Raw genomic sequence first — 6974 nt, 5'->3', positions numbered from 1 at the left:
AAGACTCTAAAAATGTGTTGTTTTCTTATGATATTAACCTTTGATGTTTCTTTCCCATTAAAACGCATACAAAAAACTAACTACTATGTTTTTACTTTTTAGTTGTTGAACTTAAACTTCCTAGAAGATCATCCATTATGATTTCTCATACTCATGTACGTTCAATTCTAGAGTTTTTCCTTATCAATAGGATCAAACATTAATCAGAGTATTTTTGAGGTAAAAAAATTCTATATAAAATCAACATCTATGTTCACAGTGGATAGGGGTGTTCTTCGGGTTCGTTTTTCGGGTCGGGTTCTTCGGGTTTCAAGTTTTAAATCTTGACCTGAAACCCAACCCGAATCTCTCACGGGTTTTTCGGGTTCGGGTAATTCGGGTTCGGGTTTTTTCGGGTTGGGTTAATCGGGTTTCGAGTATCCTAGAAAACAAAACAAAAAACAAAAAAATTTTAAAAACTATAATGCTAAAGTTAATATAACATATTATTCTTTGCTCGTAACCAATAATCAAATAATAAATCAACATAACTTGATAAAACAATCCAAAAGAAGAGTAAAACTAACTTGAACCATTATCGCTTTCAATCGGGCGTGATTTGGTTGTTCGACTATGGTTGCTATTAGTAATAAACGGAAAACATAAATTATAAATAAACAATCGATCTATAATAGTTATAATGACAACAATCGATTATGACTAGATTTTGATAACTTTAGTGGCATAGACTAAACCTATTATACATAAATATATATTTAATTTCAAAACTAAAAGTTTATTCGGGTTATTCGGGTTGACCCGAAACTTATAAATTGAACCCGAGAACCAACCCAAATTACTTCAGTTCGGGTTCGGGTTAGTCTTTTCTCGGGTTCGGGTTTTTCGGGTCGGGTTAGTTCGGGTTCGGGTACATGTTTTCTCAGGTTGGGTTTCGGGTTTCGGGTAAAAGTGACAGCTATGGAAATTGCTAGGTAGTCTTAGGGTGGCGAGGTGGACAGGTGGTCCTTCCAAAATTAAAAAAAACTAGCTTAAGACCCGACAAATCATGTCACATAAGTTTTACCTTAAACTACCATTGACTAGCCTAAGGGTGGCGCATGGAAAGTCGCAATTTTAATGGGAATATAGTTGTTGAATGGCTATACGTGTTTGTTGTGTGCACGGCCGCAGGGTACTATTACCCGGAAAGGATTTGGGGGGAGTGACGGTTGTGTTGTCGTCGGACTATCCGCACACATTTACATGCTCTCAGCCCACCACCCTTACAGAAAATATATGCTTAGCGACTTATTTCAACTTTTGAATGTGTAAAACAAATATAATTTAGATATCTCGTAAAATATTTGCCTCATCAAAGTAAAACATTATTTGTTTAAACTCACTACATACATATTTTCCGTACATTTTGCCTTTATTATGATAGTTTATATCACCCCTTAAGAAACACTCAATAGCATATACAATCTAATATATATATGGTTGTGGCTTTTCAATCTTAGATGCATCATCACAAATACCTAACAGCTTATTTTTTTTTTTAGAATTTAAGTATTGAAAATTTTCTCCCATAGATTCGCTAGCTACGATCTCTTTGTAAGATATCGTAGTGTTCATTATCATAGTTTTGTAGATGCCGATCATGAATACCATACAACAATAACATCCGGCTTAAAATACCAACCAATATCAGCTATTTTATCCATAAGAAATTTATAACTATATTTTTTTACTATTCAAGTGAAGACATCTAAAGAGTTTCTTCATTCTAAAACTTTTTTCATTAAAGGATGCACCAAAAAGTTATTGATTTTTATATAAAACTTTTCTGGTGAGATACATTTAACACAACTCTATAAAATATATTAACGAACGATCCGATAATCATCAAAATTTTTGGTTTTGTTCTTTCTAGAACCGTGTTGCTAGTTGCTACCATGAATGTTGTCTATAACTTTTGAAAAATGTTGTTTTGTAATAGTTAAGGGGTATGTTAACATTATATCTTATTTTGTATGGACTAAACTTTTAAGTTTTTGATACAAACTTTAATGTATGCCTTCTCACGGGAGTTTGTGGGGAGTAAGTGCCGACAAACTTTTAAATGAGACACATAAAAGTCACATGCACCACAATACCAATGGGTCCGTGGCCTTTTACCGCTGCAAGTACCCAAGTCACTTGTTTTCCAATCCGGTCTAATAATACTAGTGTCTAAAAATTCACATTAATAAAAAAATATATATAAAATATGATCGGATAATCGGTTTGTACTTTATTCGTTACAAATCAGATAAAGGATAGATACGTCACGACCTTTTAAAAAGGTGACCATGAAGAACCATACGAAAAATGGGGCATCGTAAAGACTTCATTAACGGATCACAAATAGCGAATACTAATCATGATTAAGATGAAAGGATCTCCAAGATGACTTTTACAATAATATATGATACAAAGATATATACAAGAGATGGAGATAATTTAGGAGTGATTAACTCCATAATAACATAAATGAATAACAATATTGACTATAATAATATTGACCAAAACAATATTTTGAATTTTGAATATGTTGATTTATTTCCATCTATTACCCCCCGTCAAGCGAAAACGGTAGCGGACCAACTCTAAGCATTTTTCGGAGGCGTTCAAAGAGAGGTCGTGGAAGACTCTTTGTAAAAATGTCAGCTACCTGAAGCGTGGTAGGAACAAACTTTGTGTAGAGGCGACCGGCAGAGACCAATTCCCGAACAAAATGATAGTCTATGTCTATGTGTTTTGCTCGCTTGTGTGACACCGGGTTTTGGCTTAAAAATAGAGCACTCTTGTTGTCACATAAAAGTGTAGGACGATCTGGTGGGAGAGCATGTAACTCACGTAGGAGATGGGTGATCCAGATAATTTCAGCGGCCGTGTTTGCCATCGCTCTATACTCAGACTCACAACTTGATCTTGACACTGTTGGTTGTTTCTTGGCACTCCATGAAACCAAATTTCCCCCAAAATAAATAGAATAGCCATACGTTGAACGTCTAGTTTCAATACAACGAGCCCAATCTGCATCAGAGTAACCCACTAAAGCTGTTTTGATGGGTTTTTCAAATGTGAGACCAAAGGATAATGTGCCTTTGACATATCTGAGAATGCGTTTTACAAGTTGGAAGTGTAAGGATAAATGCCTTGGTTTGAAGACACCTGCTTTTGACCTTGTGGTCATGGGGTGTAAGGAGGGAACTTGATGTACTAGTGGGGTTTGAATGGAGAATTTGGGGATGTTGGTGTCGTTGCATGAGATTTGGGAGATAAGGGAGGTGTAGGTGCATGGGTAGGAGTGAAAATAGATGAAGGTGGGTGGGAAGTTTGATCAAGTGGAGTTTGAACAGATTGTTGTTGGGATGGGGTAGATTGGGTTTGGTCTTGGACTGATTGGTTAGTGGTGATTATATTATTTTCATGTGGGCAAATTTGACATGAATGAGGTGAAGGTGTGGAGATGGAACTAGATGGTTGAGATGGGCTAGAATAGGCTGGTGAGTCTTCAAGGGTAGGGGATGGAATGGTAGTTTCAAAATTTGAAAGAAGAAGTTGAGTTTCATCAACTGAAGGGTTATTGCCATCAAATGGAAAAGTGTCTTCATCAAATTTTGTATGACGGGTTATGTATACACGTGACGTGGTGGGGTCTAGGCATCGGTAGCCCTTGTGTTTAGGGCTATAGCCAATAAAAATGCACGGGGCACTACATGGTAACAGTTTGTTTTTGACGTAGTCCCGAAGATATGGAAAGACCCGACAACCAAAAATTTTGAAATTTGAATACGATGGAGTTTGGTGGAAAATAATTTCAAATGGGGTTTTGTTGCTAAGAAGAGGTGTTGGTAAGCGATTTATAATATATGTGGCCGACACGAAAGCATCAATCCATAAGTTAGCTGGAGCATGTGCATTGAACATCATAGCTAACCCTGTTTCAGTTATATGACGGTGTTTACGTTCTGCACGCCCATTTTGTTGGGGCGTGTGTGGACATGACAACCGATGTTGAATACCAAGTTGTTGAAAAAGATTTTGAACACAGTTATTTGTGAATTCCATTCCACCGTCATTTTGAAAGACTTTCACGGTGCATGAAAATTGATTTTGAACGAAATTTTAAAAGATGGTAAGTATGTTGAAAAAATCGGACTTGGCTTTTAGTGGATAAAACCAAGTAAATCGTGAGAAATTATCAACGAAAACAACATAGTATAAATAACCATCAGTAGATAGTAGATAATATGGGTGCGGGACCCCAAAGATCACAATGGATTAAATCTAACACATGTGACGCACGTTTAGAATTTTCAACAAATGGTAAACGATGCGCTTAGAGAATTGATATGATGAACATAAACCAGGTTTAGGTAATAAAGACGTAACAAACACATGTCCACGTTTATTCAACATAGAAACAATATCAAAAGAGACATGTCCTAAGCGACTATGCCATTTATCAAATGATGCACGAATGTGAGATGCGGTAAGAGCTGCAACAAGAGACTTGTGACCTTGAGAGAGAACGTAGAACCCATTTTCACAAGTTCCTCTAGCGAGGACCGCTCCTGTTTTTCGGTCCCGAATATGAAAGAAAGTGTTAGAAAACAAAACATCAACCGGAGAATCATTAGTTAATCTACTGACAGAAAGTAGATTTTAGTGAGATTAGGAACGACAAGGACATTTTTTAGAGGTAAATGATTATTAATTGTTGACTTCCCGATTTGTGTTACGGGTAATGATTGACCGTTACCGAATGTGACAAAAGTGTTACCCGGGTCGACAAAAGAATCTTCAAGACCTGCTGGAGTGCGAAGCATGTGGGTGGTGGCACCCGAATCAGCAGTCCAATCTGGTGTATTTTGGGCGATGTTGCACTAAGCTTGAAAAGCTTGTGCAAGATGTGCATCGAGGGGAGCGGCCCGTTGGGCATAGGATGATAAGGTTGGGCAAGTACTTGTAGAATGACCTTCTTTCTCACAGAGTTGACAAGGTTGGGTACGTCTCGGGGCTGTAGAGCAACCACGCCTGAAGGAGGAGCCACGATAACGACCCCGATTTCCTGAGTTTCGGTATTGTTTCGTGTTGTGATTTTGTTTGTATGAGTGAGCCGAGAAAGCAGCTTGTGGAGGTTGGTTAGCATTTAGATTTTGTAGAAAGATTTCGTGATTTTCTGCATGGGCAAGCAGATCACGAAACGGTGGAGGTGGGCGCACGGCTCGCTGAGAAGTGGAGAAGTTTTCATAAGTGGAACCGAGTCCACAAAGAAACCAATGTTGTTTGTCATCATCGGTAACCGGGTGACCAATAGCCGCGAGCTGGTTACACAACGAGCGAAATTTCCTACCATAATCGGCGACGGTTGAAGTGCCCTTTTTCAACTGTTGAAGAGTGTCCCTAAGAGTGTGTTTTCGTTCCAGAGAATTGTTACTATAGGCTGTTTCGAGGGCCTGCCATACTTGGTGTGCGGTCGTGTGACCAATCGTTTCAGCCATTGCTTCTTCGGTTAGAGTGGATTGCAAGAGTATGAGGACCCTTTGGTCAGGTTCTTGCCATATCGGCAAAGCTGGGTTAGGAACAGTTTTACCATCAGAAGTGATGGTGGGCGGCGGAGCCATCGACATGTTGGAGTAGTTTCAGGTAGGAAAGAAGAGGATGAACTTGGTTCTTCCGGTATAAGTAATTTGAGGATGAAAGTTTGATGGTGACAAAGTGGAAGAAGGTATGGAGTGGAGTTGTTGCAAGGTCAGGAGTGAGGGAGGAATTGGCCATTTTGAGATTTGGATGTGGGAACGAAAAAAAAAAAACACAAACAAAGATGAGGTTAGGGAAGAGGGTGGCTAAGGCGAAAACTAGCTCGATACCATGAAAGGATCTCCAAGATGACTTTTACAATAATATATGATACAAAGATATATACAAGAGATGGAGATAATTTAGGAGTGATTAACTCCATAATAACATAAATGAATAACAATATTGACTATAACAATATTGACCGATACAATATTTTGAATTTTGAATATGTTGATTTATTTCCATCTATTAACAAATAGCGAATACTAATCATGATTAAGATGGAAGCATTAATGGTGATCAACAACCGTGTCATGTATCACCCAGAGATTACCGATGATGTTTTCTTTATGTTACTAGACGGGTGCCCGCGCGATGCAGCGGGTGTTTAAACCTGTTAATCACGTATAAATATAAGTGTTTATGGTTTGGTTAAAACCTTGAAATCGTTTAAATCGGCCATTGGTTGAATTTTCTTTTTTCTTTTTCTTTTTTACTTTCGGTTTGTTGGTCGGTTTCAAAAATTTCAAAATGTAGTGAACGGTTGGCTCACAGTTTTTATCGGCAACCGGCCATATGAAACCAAAAAAGACTGTAAATTAATCTAATTGCAATATGATTCTTTTTGTAATCTTTGTTGTTATTATTTCATGTCCTAGATCTTCCATTAATATTTAACATTTATGTGGCTAAAATTATTATTTTTTATTTATGATCATCTCAAGTATCATATTATGTTGGTTTTTAGTTAAAATTGATGGTACACTTAAATTATTAATTATTTTAAACTAAATTTATTATTAAAGTATAAACTGTGAAACCAAACTGGAACCAGGCCATTAGTAACGATTCGGTTTCAACTTTCAATGGTCGAGTTTGCTTTTGGACGACAAAAAAATCAGTATTAACGGTTAGACTCACAAATTTAACTTAAAAATCATCAAAACCGACACTGAACACCCCTATGTAACATATTAATTTATTTAAAATGAAAAATAATTACAACAATATCATATTCAAATTAAAGAGAATAAAATGTTCGTTTTTATGGTGCAATTTGTTTATAAAAATATTATCGTATGAAAAGGCTATAGTCGTTTAAAAATCATGGGTGAGAAGTTATTAACAAGTTAAATTAAAAA

Source organism: Bidens hawaiensis, unplaced genomic scaffold (assembly GCF_021521415.1).
Source record: "Bidens hawaiensis isolate Kalapana, Puna unplaced genomic scaffold, B.hawaiensis_p1.1 tig00025597_1, whole genome shotgun sequence".
In the NCBI taxonomy this organism is placed as follows: Eukaryota; Viridiplantae; Streptophyta; class Magnoliopsida; order Asterales; family Asteraceae; genus Bidens; species Bidens hawaiensis.
Note: the sequence above shows the minus strand (reverse complement) of the source record.